The sequence below is a fragment of the Pongo pygmaeus genome, chromosome 10 (assembly GCF_028885625.2).
Source record: "Pongo pygmaeus isolate AG05252 chromosome 10, NHGRI_mPonPyg2-v2.0_pri, whole genome shotgun sequence".
NCBI lineage: Eukaryota > Metazoa > Chordata > Mammalia > Primates > Hominidae > Pongo > Pongo pygmaeus.
Genome location: NC_072383.2, coordinates 20,921,894 through 20,948,622, shown reverse-complemented (window position 1 = coordinate 20,948,622; position 26,729 = coordinate 20,921,894). Strand labels below are relative to the sequence as shown.

The following is a 26,729-nucleotide window of genomic DNA, read 5'->3' as shown; positions in this document are numbered from 1 at the left end:
GTTGTTGTTACCGCAAGATAGCTTAGCCTATCCTAACGAATAGACAAAACAGGTCATGAATATGGGTCACACACTGGAAATTTGGGGAAAAAAATTACATTAGATAATTTTAAAGGTCATTTTAATATGGAATGGGTAGTGTCAATGACTGAATTCCATTTTGGTGTAGAACTGCAAATCTGGAAACAGATTTTCAAGTTTTTATGAAGAAGAGCGTTAATAAGCAGTTCAATATTTCACAAGAAATGAGAAAAGCAGAGCAGAATAGATGGATCCGGAAATGCAAAAGGGTCATCCAGGAGGAGGCACTAACCTAAGGAAAAGCAGAGGAAGACAGCAAGGAGATTTCAGAGAAAGGAGAGTAGCTACAAATGAAGCTATAGAGATTGGCAAGGCCTTGTACACCATGGGAAGAAACAAGAAATGCATGCTGTGGGCCCTGGAGGATCATAAGCACATGGACTGTATGATCAGATCTGTAATTCCAAATGGTTTATCTCGGTAGTTTAAAGGCAGGGTTGAAGAGAGGGATGGGTGAGATGAGACAGAGTAATTGGGAAGGAACACATTGCTCGCTCTGCTCAAAAACATCCTGTGAGTGACCACAGCTTACAGAATGAAATATCCATCCTTCCCTGTAGTACCAAATACCAACATCAGGGAACAGAGATTAGTGGTCAAGACCCCAGTCCCCGGTTTCAAGTTCATCTGCTGCCACATATTAGTTGTATCATGTCCTGAATTCTTTATCCACACATTTTTACTTCTTAGGTTTACTGTGAAGGTTAAATAATTTATGTAAAATGCTTATTTTAGCAAAGTACCTGGCTCTTAGTGAGAATTAACTTGTCAATCTAATGCATTTTATGATCCCTGACATAATTGCACTATTCTTCTTCAATACCATATTTTTTCACTCTTCTGCTACTAATGATGTTGCCTTCAACTACATCTTTCTCAGGTCTCTCCCTGTTCAAATTCTACTCACCCTTCAGAACCCACTCAATGACTATCTGCTTCATGAAGGATCCTACTCAATGACTACTCTACTCCATGAACGCTCCCTTTGCCTCAGGAAATAATCTCTTTCAAGTCTGAACTATAACACAGTTTCTAATTGCCTCATGGTACTTAATTATATATTTGCAGAATTTATTTTTCTCAATTATGTTCTATTTTCCTTTAACCAGTATTACTTCTTATGTATCCATTATACTCCCAACAGTACTTTGTGGTAGTGCCTTGAACTTACTGAGCTTCACTGTTGAATAATTCAAGGAATTAGATCCAATCCTAGCATATAATTTCATTATAATTTGTTAGTATGATACATAATGTTTTATTCATGTGTCAGAAACAATTTCACAAAACGGGTAGTTTTCTCCCTTCTTTTACTCATAAATAATCAAAGGTGAGATAGGTGAAGTCATTCTAAAATGGCATGGCATATTGATAAGGAATCCCAAAAGAATATATCCATCTCTGATGGAAAACCTCTAGCTCCAGGAGCAGAAAGGGAAGAAAGCTAAGCTTCCACAATGAGTTAGATCACACTCTTCATCCCACAGGCATGAAGATTTCACAGAGTAGGTAAGCATCCTTGTAAACAAGTGGCTGTTAACAAATAGTTTTATTTTTCCTCAGACTCCACCACCAAGTAAACCTACTGTTCCTTGATACCCTTTGTCCAGACTGTAGTAAACAAGTACTCAAGAAGTGTTATGTAAGTGATGTGACTTATTGAGAAATAGATTTGTACTTGAAAAGAAATATGAATAGAGTTGCACTTGGCCCCTGTAGTTTGATCATTGTAACACGAAAAAGATACAGCCTATCCCAGTTCTTTTGGCTTAAGTGAGCAAATATAATTAAAAGGGACTTGGAGAATAATTTTGCTTACTGCTCTGATTTCAACTTTTCTGAAATAGGCTTTGAATATTAACGTCTACTTCACAAACTTTTCACTATACTCAGTCCCAAGCAACCCATAGGATCATGGAGCCATGCCACCAATTTCTTTTTCCTTATAACTACTTTAAAATTTAAGTCTTTTGGGGGCCAAATATTAAATCCTAACTACTCCTTGTAAAACCTGGAGCAAGGCAATATCCTACACACCATTACTTTTTCATACCTCACCGCAATGTTAACTCTTTGAAACATCCCTTGCACGGGTTTCTCTCACACTCATTAGACTCAGAGCTTAATTAGATTTCTTTGAATCTTATATCATACAATGACTTTTAAATTTTCATCATTTTTTATACAGCACCCAAATAAAAACAATCAGAAAGAATGTACACAGAAACAATTATGGATTTTGAAAGTTGATATCAACTTAGATATTGATATCAAACTATGTAGGGAAATTATCATTTATGTAGAGTTATTTAGCCAAAAAATGTTGTCACAAAAGCAAAGCTCTACTAGATAGTGCTAGCTGTCTGTTCCTATTTTTTCCAGACTGACTTATGCAATATCCTGATGTTTAAAACTATTCTGTCATGGAAAATCTGTCTCTAGGGTGGGGCGAGAGGAGGGTGTCCCATTTTCTTTTTAAAGTTATAATAAGAAGCAGACAAACAATATAATAAACTTGTACTTTGCAAACATTTTGAATTACGCATTGCAAGGCTACAAGGTAAAGACAGAAATATGGATTTTAAAATAAAAACTTAGCAGACACCCATTTTGCTCGCAGCACGAACAATACAGTAAAATCAAAACATTTTGCCTTATAAGCAGTCAGCAACAACCAGTGATCTGAATATTTTTAAGTGCAATAGGTCATACATCAAATGGAGTTTATTTCATTTTCCTCAAATGCTACTGTAGAAATTTAAAGACTATTAAGAAATAATGATAATTTCCCCTTTCATGAATATAAAGAATCAGTGAGTATAATAAAACTTCATTCAGGTTTTTCCCTTTTCTGTGTTGACTACATGATATGTGGATATAAACAGACAAAATTCATACTGAATGTCATAAATCAATGTTAGGAAAAAGTAAATTTAGAGTAACTTTCCAACTGAGTGAGTCTTGGTCTCTTCAAAAAGTGAAACTTTCTGCTCTTATCCCTTTTCTTGCAAAGCTAAGAAAAGCCCTTTTTAAAAGTCCTATTCTTATTTTCTGGATCATTACAGAAAAATTATATTTTGAAACTGTAAAGATTTCATTTTTTTAACATTCAAAACTGACTTAAGAATGGAACATATTGGTCAGGCACAGTGACTCACACCTGTAATCCCAGCACTTTGAAACGGTGAGGCAGGCAGATCACCTGAGATCAGGAGTTTGAGACCAGCCTGACCAACACGGTGAAACCCCGTCTTTACTAAAAACACAAAAAAATTAGCCAGGCGTGGTGGTGCGTGCCTACAGTACAAGCTACTCAGGAGGCTGAGACAGGAGAATCGCTTGAACCTGGGAGGTGGAGGCAGGAGAATCGCTTGAACCTCGAAAGTGGAGGTTGCAGTGAGCCAACATCGTGCCACTGCACTTCAGCCTGGGAGACAAAGCAAGACTCCATCTCAAAAAAAAAGACAACATCTTAAGTGACAAGAGAATCCACGAATCATGGGTCTGGCTCAGTGATTGAAAGTGATTATTGGACTAGAAGCAAGGCACATCTCTGGACTTTAGTTGTGTCAGAGGAAACATGCTAACTCACATCATAGCAAGTCCATATCCTAGTGATAAAGATATTATGACAGAAAGCTAAATCACTCCAACATTTCTACTTTACAGTATGTGCCTGAATGCATACCATATTTGCCTCTACTATATTTTGCATTGCTTTTTAGATGAATAATTTTGAACCATATTTTCTCATATTACTAAATCACTAAGTGCAATGTCAACATCTGAAAATAATTATTTCTGTGTATTCGCATAACCTTGGAATGCTGAGAAACGTATTTGGCTTGAGACACAGCATAACAGCCCTGACAACTCTGCCTTAACATTATATACAGCAGACTTCTTTAAGGGAAGAATTACCATGTGGTTAAAGCCTTACAGTAAACACTGAAAAGCTGGCTGTGCTGAAGATAAATTGAAATTTTAGGGGGCTGAACACCTGTGGATACTTAGGAGCTTCCTTAATAGATAAATAGCTATAACTTAGAGCACTCTGGAGAAAATGGAACTAATTCTTTTTAGCAACACTCTACATCCAAGAATAGGAAGACTTCTCTAGAGAGAATCAGCTATCGGAGACCCCCAAGAAAAGTCTTAACATTAGCAACAGCCTTGCACAGGGCTGCTTTGTAAGACAATTGTAACAAAATGATTTCCTGCTTTGACTGGTAAATCTTATTGGAAAAAAAAATCCTTTTTCTTTATATAAAAAGAGGTTTAGCTAAAATTGGGGGAAAATAGCTTTATTTAATATAAACAACCCTCAATTTAGTTCATTTCAACCTTTCAAGCTATGCAATCAAAGGCATGTCTACTAGGATAAAGTGTAAGCTGTATGAGTACAAGTCTATTTCCCTTATGGTCCTTGATAAAGTTTGGATATCTTACCCCTCTAAATCTCATGTTGAATTGTCATCCCCAATGTTGGAGGTAGGCCTGATCAGAGGTGATGAGATCACGGGGGCAGGTTTCTCATGAATGGCTTGGTGCTGTTCTCATATTAGTAAGTTTGTTCTCCCCAAATCTGGTTGTTTACGAGTGTGTGGCACCTCCCCGTGTTCACTTTGCTCCCTTTCTCGCCATGTGACACACCTGCTCCTGCTTCCCTTCTGCCATGAGTAAAAACTCCTGGAGGCCTCCCCAAAAGATGAGCAGAGGCCAGCACCATGCTTGTACAGTCTGCAGAACCGTGAGCCAATTAAGCCTCTTTTCTTTATAATTTACCCAGTCTCAGGTATGGGTAAATGCCTCTTTTCTTTATAATTTACACAACCTTAGGTATGCAAGAATGGCCTAACCCATAATACTAATAGCACATAGTAGGGATATGATCAATATATGTTAAATAATTGAATGAAGGCTGAGTCTGATGCAACACAGGTTCCCAAATGCTGGCCATAACAAACTTTTAACTAATTTATAGCAAAATTGGAAAAATAAAGCCTGAAATTTTTGTCATGAGCCATCCACTCATCTCTAGTCTCAAAGTTGATTCATTTCACATCATCCAACACCCTCAGCTTTGTTTAGTAGCACAGTCCAGATGTGTAGTCAATACTCAAAGGAATCAGATAGCATCAAGCACGCGCGCGCGCGCGCACACACACACACACACACACACACACACACACACACACACACACACACACACTCTTAAATTTTACTCAGGACTCCAAGCAGGAGGCAAAAAGAAAAGAGGAAAAAGAAGAAAAGTCATAATTATTAAAACTGTAGAGGAGGTATGATTAAAAATTAGCTTTATCATCATGCAAAGAAAAGCAATGTTCTAAGGGGAAAGCTAGTTCAATATCATTTAATCCTAAACCTTGCCTTGACTGAAAGTGAGGGCTACTTTGCAATTACATGTAAAAGGTTTGGGTGTCTGAAGAACTATGCCCAATTTTCAAATATGCACGTGATCTTTATTGAGGATTTAAGCCTCCCTTGCTTTCAATTCCCCTCTACAAGAGAAAAAGACTATATTTTATAAAACCACCTGATCTCTTGAGAATGTACATTTCCTGGAACTGGGAACTGGCAGAGTAAGGCAGCCCTTATTCACTTCCCTCAGAGAGCAAAGGTGACTAAAAACCAGAATCCTGGAGATGAAATCATTCATATCTCCTGATAAACTCCCAGTTCCTCTCACTAAATATTTTTCTCCCTAATCCCAGACACTATAACTGTCAGTCATTTTTGGTCTGTTATTCCAATATGAGCAGTCTGACTTAAGTGCCATAAAAGTCTTGGGAAAAAAACATTTTTGAACACTGGTGGGCTCAGGGGACTGATAATGGAATATGAACCTTTCACCCCTAAAATGGTTCCTTGGGAACAGAAAGCAGCATAGTTTTTTGTTTTTTGGTTTTTTTTTTTTAGTATGGCCCCTCTCCCCCACCCAATCCCCCATTCTCCCAGGTGGTGCTGAAACATCTAGCAGCTGCTGTCATTGAAGCTGTAACTTCCTAAAGAGTCTTTTGGAATGATCAGGGTAGTTTTAGAAATCTGTCAACTTCTCTGCTCAGGATAATTTGCATACAATAAACGTGGGGATTTTGTTAAAATACAGATTTTGATCCAGTCATCTGGAGTGGAACCTGAGACCCTGCATTTCTAGTAGCTCCCAGGTAATGCTGACTATGTTGACAAGTCTTACTTTGAGTAACAAGGATCAATTCCACCTTTACCTATGTAAGTAAATTTGAGGGACACCAGAAAAACCCCTCCCACACCAAAAATCTCAATCTTGCCCATGTAATGCAACATAAGAAATACAAAAAACAAAACAAAACAAAAAAGCAGGGGTGGGATGGGGAGAACAAAGTCCAGTTTCCCTTATTTAAACTGTTTGCCCAGCTCTGACACTATATTGTACTAATAATGGTTAGTCCACACTTGCGGTCTAAAATTTAATCACCCCTAGCTTTGTGCCTGTATGACAGTATAAAAGCAACTGAGCATTTCTCATGTGATCCTTACAAGAGCTGTGAGTTAAGCAGAGCAAATAGAATTGCCATTTTAGAAAAGGAGAAAATAGATTGGTCAAGGTAAGCAACTTACGCATGGCCTCCTTACTAGCAGGAATTAGATCCAGGAACCATACTCAAACCTTGTGACTCCCAAATCTAGAGCTTGTCCATAATAATAGTACTTTTCCTATTGCCAATCTTCCTACCTCCCAGACAAATTTTCTTTGACATTGTTACACTATTGTTCCAGCAGTTGTATAACCAGGAAAAAAAAAGGAATACCAATGGAATATGGGGTTGTTCCAGGTTCACTATTTCAGTACATACTGCACCTTAGATGATTTTTTTTAAATCTGGAAGACAAGCCTAAATTCTACTGAATGACGTAGAAGAATTAAGATTCTAAGATTTCTTTCAACAGCAGAGGGATATTTTTAATCAACCTGAATACAAATGCTAGTCAGAGATAATTGATGTTAGTAATGGAATGAAAATGTTCCATGACCAAGAATCTCACAGTTGACTCTACAGTAACAAGGAATGCAGTGGGGATTCCCTATGACAGAGTGAGAAATGGGAAGTACCTCCAAGTTCAAGGCCCCCCAGGACATTTCTGCTTCGTTTGCTGCTGTGCTCCAGCACTCAGGAAAATGCTTACTATGTAGTAGGTGCTCCATACATATTTTAAAATCAAATGAATACCTGAAGTCTTACTTCAACAACACACAATGTAATAAATGCTAAAATGTCTTTAAACGTGGAACCCTCATTTCTTTCTAAGTGGATTCTTTTTCACATTAATATGAATGAAAAGTTGCTTTAAAGTTTTTAATCCTTGGGATAACTAGAGACATTTTGCTCTTCCCAAACTAAAAATTACTCTTTAGTATATGAAAAAATATGATCCCAGTGGAATAAATCCCACTCTATACAAACAGCATATTGACTCAAAAAAGGGAAAGCCAAGGCTCATACTGTTTTCAAGTCTATTCTTCATGATAGAGTTTAATTTCATGTGGGAGTTTAATTTCTGATTTCTCCCTAGATCTTAGCTCAGTCAGCATTTCATGAAATAAATATAGTTTCTTCTCAGCACCATGTAGTTCCCCTTCTTACATGTCATATGATTTTATATGTATCTGCTTTCCCTGTCCCTGCCACTAGACTATACTCCCTCTCAGCACAAGGATCAGGGCTGCTTTTGTTAACAGGTATAGTCCTCACACCTGCCTGGTCCTGATCCTTACCAGGTCTAGGAGTTAGTAACAGCGAGCAAACACTCTCTAAAAACATTTAATTCTAAACAGCCTCCCTGGCTCTCCCCTTAAATGAAAATAGATAACAATAGAGGTTTTTTCAATCGTTTGTATACACACAATACCCCACACAAATTCAAAGCCCCTAAAGAATTTCAATGAAAACGAATTCCAAGTTTCCAACATTGCAAATGCATGTTCCCATCCTGGTCCAGAGAGGATTTAGGGCACAGGCAATCAGTAGTCTCGAGCAAAAACAGGCAGCAGTCAAGACTATTGTAAGAGAAACTCAGCTGAAATGCAGCAAAAAAAAAAAAGTCACCTTCAACAGTAAAGTCTTGATTTGACACATCAACAAAGATAAAGCATGTTAATGGTATTTTAAAAGAATACCAATGTTGCACTTTATTTTAACAATGTGGGAGCCTAACACCACCTGCATCAGAAACACTGAGTCTGAGGAAGAACAAATCAAATTCAAGTTAAATGAGACCTGATCTCAGAGTGGAAACAAGTAATTGATCACTCAATTTTTCTACTAGCAATTCTTATTCAATATTAGAGTGGCAGAAGACTACTATACTTAAAACTTTGGGACTATGTAGGAATTTTATCGACACATGATCTTTCTCCACAATCCATCTATGAGAAATTACAATATCTGTGAAGCCTTAAGGAACATTCTACAAACAATGAATCTGAAGGCAAAATTGTGACAGAGAAGACATATATTTTGTCTATGTAGTTACAGAACCATGCTTCCAGCAGTACATGCTCTTCCTAACCTTACTAAAATTACATTTTGTGTATTTTTTAAAAAAAACGTATGCTGTTCTTAAAATTCTGACCGTAAAATATGTACAGTATTTATAAAAAGTTAACTTGAGCCTTGAATTTATTAAAAACCAAATTGCAGACAAAATAAAGTGGAAATAAACAGCTTCCTTGAGAGAGCAGTATCAATGTTTGTCAAAATTTTCGTATATTTAAAGTCATCTTACATATAGAGACCCCAAGCAGTACCCAAGATAACATACATTACCACTAATTGCTGTAATTTCCAAGCCTGTGTGCCACTTTCATATCCTACATATCTCAAATTTTTCTACGTCATAATGTATTCTCAGAGTGCAATGACGTCATAATGTATTCTCAGAGTGCAATGAACACTTGTCTTGTTTCATTTCAGGAACACATAGTCTCCAGTTTTTCTAAGGGGCAGGGTGAGCTGTCCATAATCTTTCTCCCTTCCTGGGGTGTTTTACTCCTCTCCCATGTGAGCCAGTGTCACAGGTCTGCTGTGTCCCACCAAAGTTTGGTTATACAGTGATCCCACTGCCCTTTGAAGGGAATAGTTCAAAAAAGATCAGTCAGGTTAATAAAGGGAGGATTTTTGGTGACTGCTGGGAAAATTCTTCCTCACTCTTCACCTATTCATTGTTATGGTTGAATATGAGGTTCAGAAGTGCTTCAATTACATTGTTTCATTTAGAGGAGGGCAAAATCAAGAGAATTCCTGGGAAAATGGAGCCAGAACTCCTTGATGGAGTCACCCTTAAGACCTTCTAGACTTCCATCTGTAAGATAATATACTTTGGTTATTAAAATGTATATCATTTTTAATTGGGTTTTCTACTAAAGTACAAAAAAAAAGCATACTGAAAGATACATTTTGATTACTTAATAACCATTTACCTAAGTTTCAAGAACAAGTTATTCTAGTAAATGCCATAATAAATTGAATATTGCTTTTGAAATGTAACACAGGTTTTAAAAAATATTGCTCAGCAAGTAGGTGAAATAAACTAAGAAATTTGCACTCTGAATTTTTATGAAGGTATGGAAAAAGGAAAGAAGAGAAAAATAATTGAAGCTCTTCCTCTTTTTTTGACCTACTTCATTAAGGTATGATTGACATACAAAAAGCTACACATATTAAATATATACAACTTGATGAGTTTGGAGATAAGCATATACTTGTGAAACCATCACCACAATCTGTGCCATAAACCTATCCATCACCTCCAGAAGTTTCCTCCCACCTTCTTTTTGTGATAAGAACACAACATAAAATCTACCCTCTTTTTAAGTCTACAACACAGTATGTACTGTTAACTGTAGGCAATATACTACACAGATCTTTAGAACTTATTCATCTTGCATAACCGAAACTGTATACCCTTCGACTAACACCTCCCCATTTCACCCTCTTCACTTTTAAGAAATTTTCCAGCATCTCATATAAGCCCAGAAACATAGTTAAGAATTCAACAATATCTAGAAAGTAAATTATTTATTATTTGCTTTTCTGTCATTGAAAAGAGTATCTAAGTATCTGGTAAACTGGGAAATCAGAGCCATGCCACTTCTGTGTGACTTTAAGCCATCATTTAACCACCTTAGGGCCTTTACTTGTTTCTCTATAAATAAAAACATCTTTTGTTGTTCAAATATTTCATTACCATTGGCACATCATCACTGCTCTTTGCAAAAGATTTGTAAAAAAAAAGAAACCATGCTGCTAAGCATGCATTTTAAAAGTGCTTACAGATTAATACTTGAAGTCAGGTCACCAGGCCACTAAATTTCATTTGTTTTAAAATTTTGCCTTAATACTCAGCAAACAAAAACTTATGAACCTTACAACAACTGCAAAATGTGTTATTAAACTATAAAATGAACATATCTTCTTTCAAAATGTTTATACACTATTGAGGAGATAAGGCGTATACTTATCTTTGATTCTATGATTTCTCTTAGTTTCTGTTCTTTAAATTAATTTCAAATAATTGAAGTATAATCTAATACCATGAAAAATTTAGACATACTATAGGTACATATATGTCAAAATAGCAGTGAGGAATGTGTGCGTGCATCTGTGTGTGTGTGTGTGTGTGTGCGCATGTGTGTGTGTGTGCGTGTGTGTGTGTATGTGTGTGTGTGTGCGTGTGTGTGTGTTTTCCTGACTAGTCACTATTTGACAGGCAAGGCACAGTTTCCTAACACTTAATTCTTTCGACTGAATTTAATCCTGACAATAACTTAAATGCCCCCATCTTAAACATAAGGACCATTCTCCGAAAGGCAGCTAAGGAAACTAACGTCATGAAACTAATAAAAACCTTTTTCTCCAACTACATTATATACATCGTGTATACAATCCTCATACTCTCAAAGGATGAGAACTTTTTTCCCTCATGAGCATATATGGCAGAACAACATTTCTGTGAAGAACAACAACAACAAAAATCATCTGATAAACCTAATGGAGAAACTTTTCAGAAATTAAAATACACAAAACCTTTTTTTTCTTTTTGGTTCATTCATTCTCCCTATAGCCTTATTTCATTCTGTATCTTTTATTTTGAAAATATATAATCAACCTGTTTCAGATGTAATTATAGAATGGCAAACACATAAATATGTAAACTTGATATTGGGGTAGTAATAAAGATGGGCAGATAATATTTCTTCCCACAAATGAGACAAACTGAGGGAAATACTCTCTCAGAACTAGGTGGATAGAATAGAGATTTTAAAAAAATCTTCCAACAAACCAGAATATTTAACTATTGTGGCTAACTGCAGCCCAGAAAGGGTGACTTGCCTGGAACTGACGGGTAAGATATCTGTAGCCCTGTATAAGAACACGGATTTAAGGAAGCTTTTACAATAAACTTTTCCCTCTCCACAAAGCAGCAAAGCAACAAAAGAAAGAGGCCAATAATATTACCTTCACTACAACATGATTCTTCCAAGCTCAGTGAAATTGTGTTTATATACACTAAAAGTGGAGAACTGAAGGGCTCAGAAATTCACGCTGCAGCCAATGCTTCTACACCCACCGGGGAACAAATCATGGCAAAATATAGTATTTTAGAATAAAATGCAAAATTTCTATAGAGTAGCCCATCTCAACTTTGCTCACTTTCATGGTTTTGCAAATATTCCTTTCAGGGCAGTGTTTTACATTTTGCTCTTCAAGAGGAAAATAATGCACCCTGCCCCCAAAACAATTAAAAATTGAGTAATTCATCTCTAGAACAAAAGAGGCAATTTTGTTTCAGACAAAAGAAAAACTAGTTAAAAAACAGAAGACTCATTTAAGGTATGATGTTTATCAAGAACTAAGGAATGATATCAAGTTATTAATCTCAGCAAAAACTTCCCTGATTAAAACAAATACCTTTCTGAAGAAAGTTTCTCTTCCTTTAGGGATAGATACTTCTGGATGAAAAATAAAAAAAAAATTATTTTGCCTTCAAAAATTTTAAAGGTGTACTCTTTCTCAAAGGCCAGTTATTTTGATTAACTTTGATAGACAATGAAACAATAATGCTGAGCCATAAATACTTTAATCTTTTTAAACCATGTTTAAGCAGTAGAGTCACCTTGAAGGAGTTTCTCCGATTAAGTGCACAGTTCTCTTAAAATGCCTTTGTACAAATATGTTCATTTCAGAAAGCGATACTAGCAAACAGTTAAATACCATATGCTACAAGTCATGGAAAAAAAAAGAGTTTAACTACAGTTCACATAAAACTGAGAACTCAAAGGAAGGTTATTTTGAAAACATACACAAAGTAATTTTAAAAACATTTAGGGGCATTTCAGAGTTCAAGCCTACAACCGTGTGGCAAAATGTAGCAGATGTTGGCATTTGGGTGCTGGAGGGATGTCAAAATGACATAAAAAAAATCAGTGTCTAAGATGTATGGAACATGGATTTGATGTTTCCGTATCTGAAACAAAATAAGAAACTGAAATGATGAAGGTAAAAAATAAAACATCAACAATAACCAGAAAAAATTAAACATACTTTTTCTATGGTCCAAATCTATATATTTCAACTTTCTCTTTCATAATCCCTCACCTCCCAGCATGTTTTGAATGCAGCAGATGCTAACTAAAGTCTTTCAACAACATCTACCTTCTAAGTTAAAGTGAGCCTATTATTATTACTTAGAACCATTTCTTTACCCCACGGAGTTAGTTCAGTGAAGATTGCTCTAGGCTTAGGAGAGCAAGTCACAGAGCTTCAGAAACACAGATGTGATCAATGCAACATTCACAACTAAACAGCCTTGCATTCAAAATGTTCTTCATACCACTATTATCTCAAATTTTTCACCATTTGAAAAAGGGCTGTAGCCTGCAGCACTCTCCCAGGGAACAATTTGAGGCAAGGGTTAATAATAAGAAAACACAGTCAAAAGAGTAACTGAAGAAAAAAAGAAGGAAAACAGAAGCCAAACCAACGTATGCTATTTTTCTGACCTCTATTTATCAATAGAACATATGGGCTTAATTGTAGATGTCAACTTTACAGGATTGAGGAATACCTAGAAACCCCGTAAAGCAATTCACTATGTTATGTATTTCATTTTCACATCATTTCCATTACTGGAGGTATAAACTGTATAGAGACTTTGAGAGTTCTGTTTTATGCATTTTTTGCAAATTCGACTTCACAAAAGTGCACTATGTTTACTTTGTATTAAGAGTTGTGTATGTATGTAAAAACATTGAAATTTTCTCAGTAAATGAAGAGATGTTCTTTTGTACATTTGCATTTGTGAAATACAAAATTTCTTGAGATCTCAGCTCTTTGGGTGACTACATATATGTTGGTAACCTATCACAGTTTTTGATGGATCTTGTCAGAAGACTTAGGTTGTTCATTATATTATTTCAGATGACCGAAGTTAGAAAGCTGTTGCACACAACTATCAATCAGTGATACGCATTTATACATTGTCCTTTTTTGACCTACTTCTTTATCAGGACAGTTCATCTTCTCATAACTATTATACCAGTATGACTGTCATTAGCATACTTGAGTGTTTATATGTGCAAAAGCATGTATGTTGTTATTGCATATTTTGTTGTGTAAAGTGGCCTATATTCTGTTTTTATATTTCTTAACTAAATCCTCTTTTTAAAATATAAATAAATACCTTTAAAATAATATTTTAGGCAGGGCATGGTGGCTCACTCCTGTAATCCCAGCACTTTGGGAGGCCGAGACGGGCAGATCACGAGGTCAGGAGATCGAGACCATCCTGGCAAACACGGTGAAACCCTGTCTCTACTAAAAATACAAAAAAATTAGCCGGGCATGGTGGCAGGCGCCTGTAGTCCCAGCTACTTGGGAGGCTGAGGCAGGAGGATAGCATGAACCCGGGAGACGGAGCTTGCAGTGAACGGAGATCGCGCCTCTGCACTCCAGCCTGGGCGACAGAGCGAGACTCCATCTCAAAAATACTACTACTACTACTAATAATATTTTAATTTTTTTTCAGAATTACACTTTCAGGATTTTGATGTTTTGGGGATTGTGATTTTCTGGATTTTAGACTTTAGAGATTTTACTCTTCTGGGATTTTAACATTCAGAATTATGACATTCAGAATTGTGTCTTTTGGTATTATGACCAGCTCTCAATTTGGCCAACCAGAATTACCTAATTGGATGTATAGAAACAATTCCTTAAATGTATCCACTTTTGATTCAAATAAATTCATTATTGACTTGAACGGTGTGGGATTACTATAACATATTCTAGATTATAACAAACTGATACTATCCAATGCTGCGAAAGAAAAAAAACATAACTGTGCCTTTTAATTCTGGATTTAGATCATCTTCTTTACTTTTTACATAGTCTATCTTATGAAAAAATACATACATTATAAATGTATTAACGTATTAAATGTATTAAATTACCTGTTTCCTATAAAAATATAAAATTATGCAGCCTATTTATTGCTTTTTCAAATCAATTATACAAACCGCTGAAATTGAACATAATCCAATGTCTTAACATTGGTAATATTCATACAGAATGGCTGATATTTTGACAAGATGAATTTAAAGGAATTCTAAGATCTAGCATATACCTAACCATAAGTAGAGCTTATTTCAAGATACAAGAATGAAATATGGAAAGAAAAACATGCCTGTAAAACGTAAAGTCAGTTTCCAAGGTCATACTATAGCTATCTTCTATTATATTTCCCAGTAATACACTTTCATTTTACTCAGTCCTTAAAAATAACCCTCAGTGTACTGGTACAAATCTCAAATATTGTCCACGATAAAATTCAAAAGCACACAACATTTCAACCCCTCTTATATAAAATGCAACGAGAGTTCACGGACAAACACCATGGTTTTCTCTGATCAGTTCCCAACATAATACAATATTCAATGAGTCCTGTATCAAACTATTTTTTCTGACACGCATGAAATAATTCTTAAATACCTGCTGAACCTAAATTATAAGAATTTCTGAAATTTAGGAAAATAACATATTACCCTGTGTCCCTTCTTCATCCAATGTTCCTTGATCCATTCTTAAGATTTCAAAGACTGAATAAAAGTAAACCAATTATATAGACTTTTAGCTCCTTTCTTAGAATAACCAATAGTGTCATCAAGTCTAATTTTAACCATCCATGCAATCATAGAACAGCCCTAAAATTTTAATGAATTTTCTGGGGATTTAATTCCTTTACTGCCCCAGCCCAATGAGGATATGAATGCAAAAATCTTATTTTAGTGAATGTAACTGAATGCAAGCTTCAGCCATATACAGGAATTCTTATATCGTCGCTGCAAGACTCAGCATTGGTACCCATTAGTTTTCACCCTAATACTGAGTAAAAACATACGTGGTACTTTCATTATATTGATTCTACTCTTTGTTTTCTAGGGCAATACATAAGTGTGTCCATTTTTCTAAATGACAACCTTATAAATAATTGGAGACAAGTGTTTTAGTTCCTATTAGTCTTCTCTACACTATACAGTCCCACTTCCTCCATTTTTCATATTTCCAGACTTCTGGCACTCCAGTTTGTCAAAGTCTTTCCTAGAATTGTGGTGTCTTGGACGGAACATGGTATTCCAACCGTGATCCAGCCAGTGTGAAGTACGTCAACCATGTTACTTCCCATGATGTGGACACTCTTATTTCTATTTATAATGCTTAAGGAATTCTTAAGGGTTTTTTATCCTTTTTTTTTCTTTTAAGCAGTTGCAACATACAGTTGGCTCATATTACACCTGTAGTCAACTAAAAGCTGCAGATGTTTTCACAAACTGAAAATTTTCATATTCAGTTCTCACTCGGAGCCAGCAACCATGAGCTCTAGTCACAAGCAGAGAACTCAGATGTGTAGTTGCCTGAATGAGGGATAAATATGTGAGATAATCCACTATAGTTTGTTACAAAATCTCTTCTAGTTGCCATTCTAATTGCTCAAAATTCTCCTCAACAGCATTAAGTATTTTCCTTCCAAGAAGTCTTGAATATTCAAATACATACTTGTGTATTTTATTACTTATTTTGTATTGAATATGTGCCAGTCCCTATTCTAAGAGCTCAAAATTATTTTTTAGTAATTAATGTAATCTGAATAACAACTCTATGAAATAGGTGTCATACACATTGAACAAATGAAGAAACTGAAGCACAGACAATTTAAGTAACTTATCACAAATCACACAACCTGTAAGAAGCAGAGCCAGGATTTAAAACCAGGTTAGTCTCATTCCAGAATTGAGGCTCATAATCATTATATTCTGCTGCTTCTCTACAAATGCTTGGTGAAATAGGCATAGTGCCAGACACTTGGGAAAGTAATATAATATCATCGTCATCATCATATGTCTATATGTTTGTCTTAGTTCTCTTAAATAGAACTATGCTAAGCAACACAGAAGTAGGTTATAGACAATCTTAGAATGAGTTTGTATTCAATCCTAAATATGAAAGTCACTTTTCAGGGCTGTTGAAAGGATTAGAAAATTAGTATCTGTAAAGCGCTTAGAAAAATGTCTGGCCTAACTTAAGTGCTAGCTCTTTTTAAATATCAATTTTATAAATGTATTTATTCATACAAAAATGCATATATAAATTCATACTTACAAGTCACAAAGTTCCTTATGGCAAGAAAACAATAAACATTTAAGTGAGTCATTATGAGACTTCATTTTGAAAGGTGAAATATTCTCTTTAAAGAGACACATGTTGAGACTTGAAGGAGGCAAGACCATCAGAAATACTGTATGATGAAAAAAATTAAATCGCTCAGTTTCTTTAGCACCCATCTTCTGGTGGAAAAAAAAAACCCACTGGCTTTATGTATGTCACCACCTTGTTTAGTAATTAAAGACTACTCCAAAAAACACGCATTACCACCAGACATTACTGGTCACCGAGGCCAATCCAGGCGTGTGCCTCTTTTAAACACTCTAAATGGATATTTTTGGCAACCCATGTGTGTTCCTGCAAATGCAAGTTTATCTAAAAACATGTTCTTTTGTCAGTTCTTTCAAATGAATGACATAGGATTCCACAGACTGTCATATTTGCCTAAGATGAAGTGCTACATACTGTAGCAGTAAAACTAAAATCATCTCATTACTAGAATTTCCTGAGTATGCCAAGTCCTCATTTGGCTTTGAAGTGAGTTTGTTGTGCTGCGCACAGAGACATAACACAATGTGGGTGTTACAATGAACAAAATTTAGGAGGGAATCCTATAGTCATTGCTTCAAGATCCACTGTCTTGATATGGTTGTTCTACTGTTGATATTGTTCTTTTCAATATTATAATCACTGTTAAGACTTAACAGTTTGTTACTGACTGGTTTTCTCCACAGGGTGAATGATATAAACTTGCATATTTTTCTATGATTTTCTGGTAAGTAGATATTCTGACATGTATGCCTAGCAGTTCCAACATAAATCATCCATAAGGCAGGTGTAAACATCATTCTACACCACCTATCAAATATTTGTTTTGCTTTACATAAATAGGACATCGCTTTTTATTCATCTGTGAATCTATGTTAATAATTTGCAATAAAATTTTTTTATAAAAATACAATCCTGAACATATGTTTAAATTCTTAGCTTATAGAGTAATCAGCAATTCATTTATGCTCCCTTACATCTATTTGTATCTATAGAAAAATTTTTCTACTAAAATAGAAACTTGTGATCTAAGGGAAGTAACTGAAAGAGGGCAGGGGGGGAGGTAAAGAGAAGTTGAGAGGCCTACTGATGTAAATTATCCGCTCTCCAAATGCTTTTTTCTAGCTCATGTCTCCATTAATCACTACTTTTTCCTTTTCAACTCACAACTCAAAATTGACTACCTTATTTTATAGCCACATTATTTTACAGCAAGAACTAATATGATTACTACAATGTATTAAGAATTGCAAGCTGAGAAGGATCCTTTAAAAGTTTTACTTTCGCAATATGTATTTTTTTAATACTGCACTTACGGTTATGCATGAAACTGCAAAAATCCACTACTTTCTACCTCTGGTTTGTGTATGTCTCACCAAATTCCACTTCACTGAACACTGCTATTTCTTCATTCTTGGAGTAAATACAATAACTCCACTCACACGCTACTTATTGCTCACTTGGTTATTACTGTAGGCGCTATCTGCTCTTTCTACATTTCCAATACCCAAACAAATTTTTTTTAAATCTACCTTCTGGTCACACCTTTACTACCTGTAGCCTTACCTTCGGATATGTTTGGGGAGAAGTGCATATGATCTCAGCCAGCTGTCCCTGCATACCACCAGGAGGCTATAGGAAGCTGAAGCACTGTCTCTGGCTCACTTGCTACAGAGGGAATAAAACTGTTAAGAGGAGGCACGGTAATAATACCGGTGATATAAGAAGGATGAAAACAAGGGGAAGTAAAGCACAGATCAGCCACTCACCAGCTCTAAAATCTTACGCATGAGAGTCCACTTAACCTTCACAATTATTTCTAAACCAGAATTAATGATTCTGAAAGTCTGTTTTTGAAGGAACACCTTTGTTTGTCCAGGTGCATGAGGCTGTTTTCCTCTGCCACAGAGAAACAAATTCAAGGCATTATGAAAAGTGTACTGTTAAAAAGAAGACTTTAATCTTAGCTGTACATGTAGTGTAAAACATTTCAGGATTTAAAGTCTCAAGAAAGAAGTCAACTAAAACAGATATGAGCACATATGTGTGGGTGTTTACATTATGTCTATGAACGAGATACAGAAACAGAAAGAGAGGGATTGATTTGGGAGAAAAATTGATTTTCTGACACATACAATATCTAATTGCCATTATTTATTGTAACTTTCATACCTATGAAAACACAAGGATTTATTGGGCTCAATTTTACATCTGCATATATTTCCTCTGGATATTTTATAAATATGTATTCTTCATTAAAATGTTTTATATAAATACATTTTGATCAATGAAAGGCCACTTTTTTCGGAGATCTGAATATAGAATATGGGATTGTATTTTGGTACTAAATAATCCAAAAATATCAAAAATCAACCCAGGCTTCATTGGCTATACATTCCAGTGATTTCTAGCATTTCAAGTCTAATATCACACACTAAAATATTAAACTATTGCTGTAACATAATTAATACAACAAATTAGATAAAGATGTCAGTATTTTAAAATTATGTCCCCCAAGTAAACATATAAGTGTTGGATTCTGACAGTCACAACTCAAGTTTTACAGTTTTAAGAATTGCCTCCAAGGCAAGAGATAAACATACGAGAACTAAGATTGTCTTTTAAAATTCAAACCTTTCTAAAAATATAAAAATATTCATATTTACCTTTGGGGCTGTTTAACAAAATTTGCCTATTTTCTTGGAAGAAGGGGGACACGATACACTAAGTCTATATGAAGTTATTCCATGTCCTTCTGTATATATTTTAGAATGTGACTTTGGTGGAAATATGTCTTTTTAAATTATGGTGTTTTTCTGATAGAGAATATTTTCTAAAACAGGCCACTGTTGATGGGGGCCCCTCAATAATAACATGCAATGGAATAAAAGGTCTACTTTTATTCGAAGATATTAGATTTAATATATGACCTCAACTTCATATTAGATTCCATTCTTCTGATACCTATTTGTAATTACAAAAATAAAAATGGCACTTCAAGGCATGGATTGTCTTTTTAAAAGACTAGACAGTTAGTGCCACCCTAAATTTTTTTTTTTTTTCTTTTTTTTGACACAGAGTCTCGCTCTGTTGCCCAGGCTGGAGTGCAGTGGTGCGATCTTGGCTCACTGCAAGCTCCACTTCCCAGGTTCACGCCATTCTCCCCTCAGCCTCCCGAGTAGCTGGGACTACAGGCGCCTGCCACCACGCCTGGCTAATTTTTTGTATTTTTAGTAGATATGGAGTTTCACCGTGTTAGCCAGGATGGTCTCGATCTCCTGACGTGGTGATCTGCCCGCCTTGGCCTCCCAAAGTGCTGGGATTATAGTGTGAGCCATTGCGCCCAGCCTGCCACCCTAAAATTTTAAACTAAATATAGCAATCGTTCTATCAAAAACGCAAGTGAAGTTGAGATTTTTCAATTATTCTTATAGAGGAAATTTATACTATTACATTCATAAAACTTCACAATTTACCTGGGAAAGAAAAACACAGTTACAACACAGCCTGAGCCAAATCATCCCAGACAGGCTATTCTCAGAGCTTGAATTTTCCAAATATTTTCCCACTCTTTACTTTACATTGCTCATTACCAATCTACGTTTCTAGGACTTCAAAGGCCAGCTATTCAAAGGAGCAAGAAGCTAGACAGACATGAAACCTGAATACCACTCTCAGGAACACAGAGTGCTCTGGCCCAGCCACAAAACCAGGGCTCATTTCACCTCTCCCACTTCCTGTTAATAGCAAAGGTTAGAAACAGATTCTGTTCCCAAGCACAAAAGTGAGCATGGGTGTTTTTTTTTTTATTACCAATAAAACTCTGAGGAGTACACACAGGTACAAGTGTTTTATGCTATTTGCTTATTCTATACCAGAGTTATAAACCCTTAAGATAGATGGCAACATAATTGTTAAATTCTACAGATTAACTTTGCTGCAATTAAAGCAACACTCCTCATAGCCAATAGCATAGTCAGAGACTTGAGTTGTTATCTGGTGTGAACACAGATTTAAGTCCGATAAAGACATGTATAAAAACATTAATTTATTTGATTGTCACAGTTAGAGCTCCTATTAGTATAAAATGGCTGTTGAACATCAAAACATTAAAATTTTATTTATACAATGGCAAATATAAATGGCAGAAAAATCCACTTTTGAAAGAAATTAGAAAGATATACAAATATACGTGCCTAAAAGTCAGTGCCACAATATGTTAAGGTGCCTTAATACACAGTGTAACTTGACACTAACAATTTCCAGACTCATGGAACATGTATTTATCTAATATAACTATTCTATTTATCAATATTATTGTGGTTTTACCATTTCAGTGTCCTCTATTTTATCCCCACCAAACTTTGTTTCTGCTCTTAAATACCTCCAACGATCAGAAAAAAAGAAAAAGACTACTTTTTGGTCCTGTTCTACCAAATGGGACAATACAGAACAAGTCCAACACTCGTATACCTGTCCTTCCTCTATTCTTATTAAAGTACAGTTCGATGGCCTACCAGATTTAGAACATATGAATAAAGAACAAGACATTCTTCCTTTTATTGCTCAATAACTTATGTGTAATCTGATAGCAAAGCAAAACGGACTACACCTTAACCCAGAAATATCTAGAAGCTTGTATTTTCAGAGAACCCGGTGTGCATTCACAGGGATTTTATTTAGCACTCCATAGCCAGTCCTTCTGGGACTCTGCTCCGTACAACAATAAAAAGTAAGGCCTGTGCTTCCTGTACATTGCTCTTGAAAAGAATCATGTAACCAAGCTGTCACCTGGAGCCTCCCTGTCCCTTGCAATACATGTAGAATTGCCCTGAATGTCCCCCAATTCAGCAGTCAGTTCAAAGTTCCTGACCCAACTTAACTCTTGGCCAAGAGTCCTGCTACTTGTAATTACCAATAGAGTTTCATTCCTATCGGATGCTAGCTTATTCCAGGGTAGCCTCTACCCTTCATCAGTCAACCTCCGCATGAACTCAGACCATTCTTGTGTTAAAAATAACATAAAACTCGGAGGTAAGCAGTCATGAACTTGAGACTTGACTGAGTTTAGAGGGTGGAGATAGGGAGGATTTATAGGCAAGAGTCACACTGCAGTTTTCTGCGAGTTCCTGTCAAGTTGCCAAGAATACTGCAAAATAATCTCTCTCTGTAATACAGACATTCTCTCTTCTCTGAAGCCCGGGCTCCATGTGATACCCAAGCCCTTCGGAAATAGGTAGAATGGTGTTCTTTCTATACTTGCACCAATATCTAAATATTTTTCCATATCTTTGTAAATAAAACTTAGGATGACAAGTCAACAAAATATTCTTCACCTAATTTTTTAAAAATTCCTAAACTATCCCATGCCACAGTTTCTTTTTAATGATATTTGATATGGTTTGGCTCTGTGTCCTCACCCAAATCTCAATTGGAATTGTCATCGCCACATGTCGAGGGAGGGAGGTAACTGAATCATGGGGACGGTTTCCCCCATGCTGTTCTTGTGATAGTGAGTTCTCACGAGATCCAGTGGTTTTATAAGCATCTGGCATTTCCCCTGCTTGCACTTCTCTCTCCTGCCACCATAGGAAGAAGGTTCTTGCTTCCTCTTCACCTTCCACCATGATTGTAAGATTCCTGAGGCCTCCCCAGCCATATGGAACTGTAAGTCAATTAAACCTCTTTTCTTTATGAATTACCCAGTCTCGGGTATTTCTTTATGGCAGCGTGAAAACAAACTAATACAATATTAGGCCAGGTACAGTGGCTTACACCTGTAACCCCAGCACTTTGGGAGGCCAAGGTGGGTGGATCACTTGAGGTCAGGAGTTCGAGACCAGCCTGGCCAACATGGTGAAACCCCATATCTACTAAACATAAAAGAATTAGCCAGGCATGGTGGCACATACCTGTAATCCCAGCTACTCAAGAGGCTGAGGCAGAAGAATCACTTGAGCCTAGGAGGCAGACGTTGCAGTGAGCCAAGATCATGGCCATTGCACTCCAGCCTGGGTGACAGAGTGAGACTTTGTCTCAAAAAAAAAAAAAAAAAAAAAAAAATTAAATTTAATCATAGGGTTGTCATATAATTTAAAATAAATTATTTATTAAGTAAATGTATTTATTTGTGGTTCTCTAATGAGTTATAGGAGAATTTAATATTTATATTTTATTATAAAATGGAACAAAAACATTAGCTACATGAAGCAACATATCTTGACTTCATTTTTTGTTAAACTTGATATTTTGAAAAGCATCCTTGGTACTAAAAAACACGGCATCTTTTAGAGACCCTGTCTCTAAAAGAAAATTGAAAAAAACAAAAAACAAAAACAGTGGGACATGGTGGTACACACCTGTAGTCCCAGCTACTAGGGAGGCTAAGGCAGGAGAATCACTTGAACCTAGGAGTTCAAGCCTGCAGTGAGCTATGATGGTACCCACTGCACTCCACCCTCAATGACAGAGCAAGATCTTGCCTCAAAAGAAAATAAGTTTCACCTGGTATAAGTAAAAAAAAAATAAAAAAGAAACGGCATTTAAGAAAAGCCACCTTCAGTGTGTAACTCTCCCCTCTCAATAGCAACCCCAAAGGAGATGTCACAGGGCACTTTAAAAATCACTGCTCTAAGATTTTTAAAAGAAATTTCATCCAATTCTAATTATGAGGTTGAAAACCATTATTTTAAAGCATAGAGGGCTTAGTTTCTTTAATCTATAACCCCACATACAGACATATATCTGAAAACAGTAATCAGAAGTGCAACCAAGAATTTACTAAAATATGCACTTCAGTATTATTCATACTGACAAAACCAGGAGATAATCAACAAGCCTAACAAGAGAGAAATACTTACATAAAATATGACACAGTCATATACGGAATATTAAGAAGCATAGAAGTAATTTCTACAGACTTTTAATGTATAAAATGGGTTATAACATACTGTTAATTTAAAAATATAGAACACTAATCAATATATAATACTATCCTAGTTATGTAAAATGTAAAAGCATTAAAAAGTGTTGTGGGAAAATTAACACAATATAGTAACCATTATCTTTATTATTTTACTCTCTTATTTCAGAAAGTAAGCTAATCAAGGGTTAGGGAAACAGTTGCCACGGGCATGATACAAAAAGAAACGAAAAAAATAGAAAGAGAGAAATCAGCAATAAACAGAACATAACTATCTTGACATTCTGTGGTTAAAAAAGAAAGCCTTTAAAAACCATCTTTTAAAAATATAACCACATTAAATACAATTTAAATGAAATGGCTGAGGAAAGTACATCCCCTAAAAAGTGGAGAAAAGCTAAGATGCAATCAGGGTGAGGTCAAGTCACAAAAACCTAGCACCAAATTTGGTGCACATAATTCAGTCAGGCCACAATCTGAGCACTCAAAACCAATGGAATCAGTCATCTGCATTCCTCAAAGCAACAAGGACAGCCTTCCTTTATTGAGTACCTATTATGTGACAGACTTTGTGTTCAGCAGCAATATGCAAGCATTATCTCATTTAATCCTCCCAACACATTTAGGATTGATATTACTGATATCCCCTGCTTACAGAAGGAGGAATTGAAACAGTTTAAATAACTTTTTCATACCCAAGGACTAGGCAGTGACAAGAGGTCATAAGCCAACTTCTTTCTATTCCAGAAGTCTGCTGTGGAGGACAGTCTACAGGGAGGCTCTGGGGACATTTTTTGGCCATCCTAGATTCTCTACATAGGAAAACTAGAATAGCTCAGTGATATGGAGAATGGACTTAAGAGACAGACAGCCTGGAATTCCAATCCCTGCTCTCGCATCTATTGATTTTCTGTTATTTTCAGGATAATAATGTATAATTAAATCAATGACAATCGTTATTGTTGTTACTGTAAATACACAACATTTATGTGCCAGGCACATATGTGCTTTATATTAACTCATTTAATATGTATAACAAAACTTAGAGATTATGTAAGTACACTGCCTCGAACACTCAGTAAGTACTCAACAAATACCTGCTTTTATTATTCTACATTTTTTTCAAATGTCTTATAAATCTTACCTATTATTCCTCTGTAAAACACTGGTGGGTTATATACATACTTTCAGACTTTTAATAGGGCAATCACAAGGCTTTAATTGCCTAAATGAGCCACAGAACCATTCAGAAGCAGTTCTGGCTAGATCTGGGTGGATGAACTCACATATTTCTTGATGTCTCTTCAAGTTTTAAACAACCTTTGCCAGACAAAAGTCCAGGCTTTTGGCACAGACACCATAATTTTTATTTATAAAGTGCTACCACTGGAAATTAAAAATAGGATAAGTTTTACCTCTCGAGGCTATGGTTGATACTGTAATTTTGTAAAATATTCTTTAATATACCAGTACCTAAAGATATAATTGGGGATTTGCTAATCTGTTTCCAAATAAATCAATTTTTAAAACTCAAAGTAAAACAAAAAAGGCAATTATATCATTCTAATATAAGACTTAAAATGACCTTTTTCTACAGGACTTTTGTGTACTGCAATTTATTTTTTGAAAAAGTAAACTGGTTCTAAAAATTAAGGCCTGCCACATAATGTCACATAAATAACTCTGCTAACTCATGATTTATCAAGTATAGGGATAAGGTTAAATTAAATATATTAACTTATAGGCTAACAATGTCCACATTATAGCATGAATTCTAGTTGCAGAAACAAAGTTTCCCATCATTTATGCACATTATGTACATTTTGGTTAAAGTTCCCAACCATCATTCATAAAATTTCTATTTCTGTTTTAAATAAAATAGCCAATTTATTCCCTTAATAAGATAAATTTATAAGAAAAACAAAAACCACATCTCACCTTATGTATTTTGAATATAAAGAGTGATTTCATGTGAATTTAAATAATTTACAGCTATACAAAAGTATCTGTTCCTAAAGGAAAGTTCCTTCTAAATTAAAAGTGACCAAGTAGTATAGTCCATGTATGTATGAGGTACTTGGGCAAAGAAGAATTTTCAAATAATCTAAAGAAATTAACCAGGAAATTTAAATTTAAGAAATCAGATAGGCTGCCTTCTGAGTTTTCATAATTTCTTGAGGGCTTTAAGAAGTAATTAAGGCATTCAGAAAAAGCCTAAAGATGCAACTGAAATACACACTAATAAAGAATTAAGTTGTTTTATGTTTTATATAGCACGTGTGAAGTGTGCCTAAATTTGGAGTACATTAAAGTAACTGTAAACTTTAGAAGATTTTATTTATTCAACTATTCCTGGCACATAGCGGCTGCTTAATAAATGTTTTTGAATGCTTAATTCTGGCCTTGTTTTAAATTGTGACCATTTAGTGACACATACACATACACACACATGCATTCACATACAAAGGTGGGTTATATCCATTCACGTCTTAAATTTGTGAATTTAAGTTTAGTTGTCAAATATTCCGCATAGGAAAACAACCTGACAGTAGTTTGTCTGTTTCATACAATTTAGACAATTCACAGTCAGATCTTTAAGTCCAAGGGTGTTGATAACCTCGAGTGAGAATTTTCATTTTTTAAAGTCACATATGCTTTCCGTGACCACTCCAATTTCATATACATCCACACGCCAACTTGGGAAACTTTCATGCAACTAAAGTTAATACTGTGCTTTGGATATTGCAGAGCTATGGATGCATATCTTAGAATTAATAACCTTGATTTTGTATTTCTAAATAAAACAGTCATGGGATCCACCATATATTCATTTTAGATCTACCAAAATGACATCTTCAGGATCAAAGTTTCAAAAGGCTTGTAGTTATCTCATTTTACACATGAGGAAATGGAAACACACAGAAATTGAATATCACATCCAGAGTCACAACCTAGTA

At 35.5% G+C, this 26,729-nt stretch overlaps 1 protein-coding gene across 3 annotated transcripts in view; it reads right to left on the bottom strand.

Moving 5' to 3' along the window:
• The window catches only part of PDE3A (phosphodiesterase 3A), a 306,681-nt gene that overhangs the window by 233,394 nt on the left and 46,558 nt on the right, over window positions 1–26,729 (bottom strand). Inside the window, exon 1 of one of the 3 annotated variants that reach the window (XM_054443421.2) lies at window positions 8,910–8,958. The exons of 1 other annotated variant lie outside the window; for it this stretch is intronic. The gene's annotated coding sequence lies outside the window, so the exon portion shown is untranslated. Of the gene's footprint in view, window positions 1–8,904; window positions 8,959–26,729 lie in introns of those variants that run through there. One more of the 3 variants, XM_054443422.2, reaches the window with a different exon arrangement.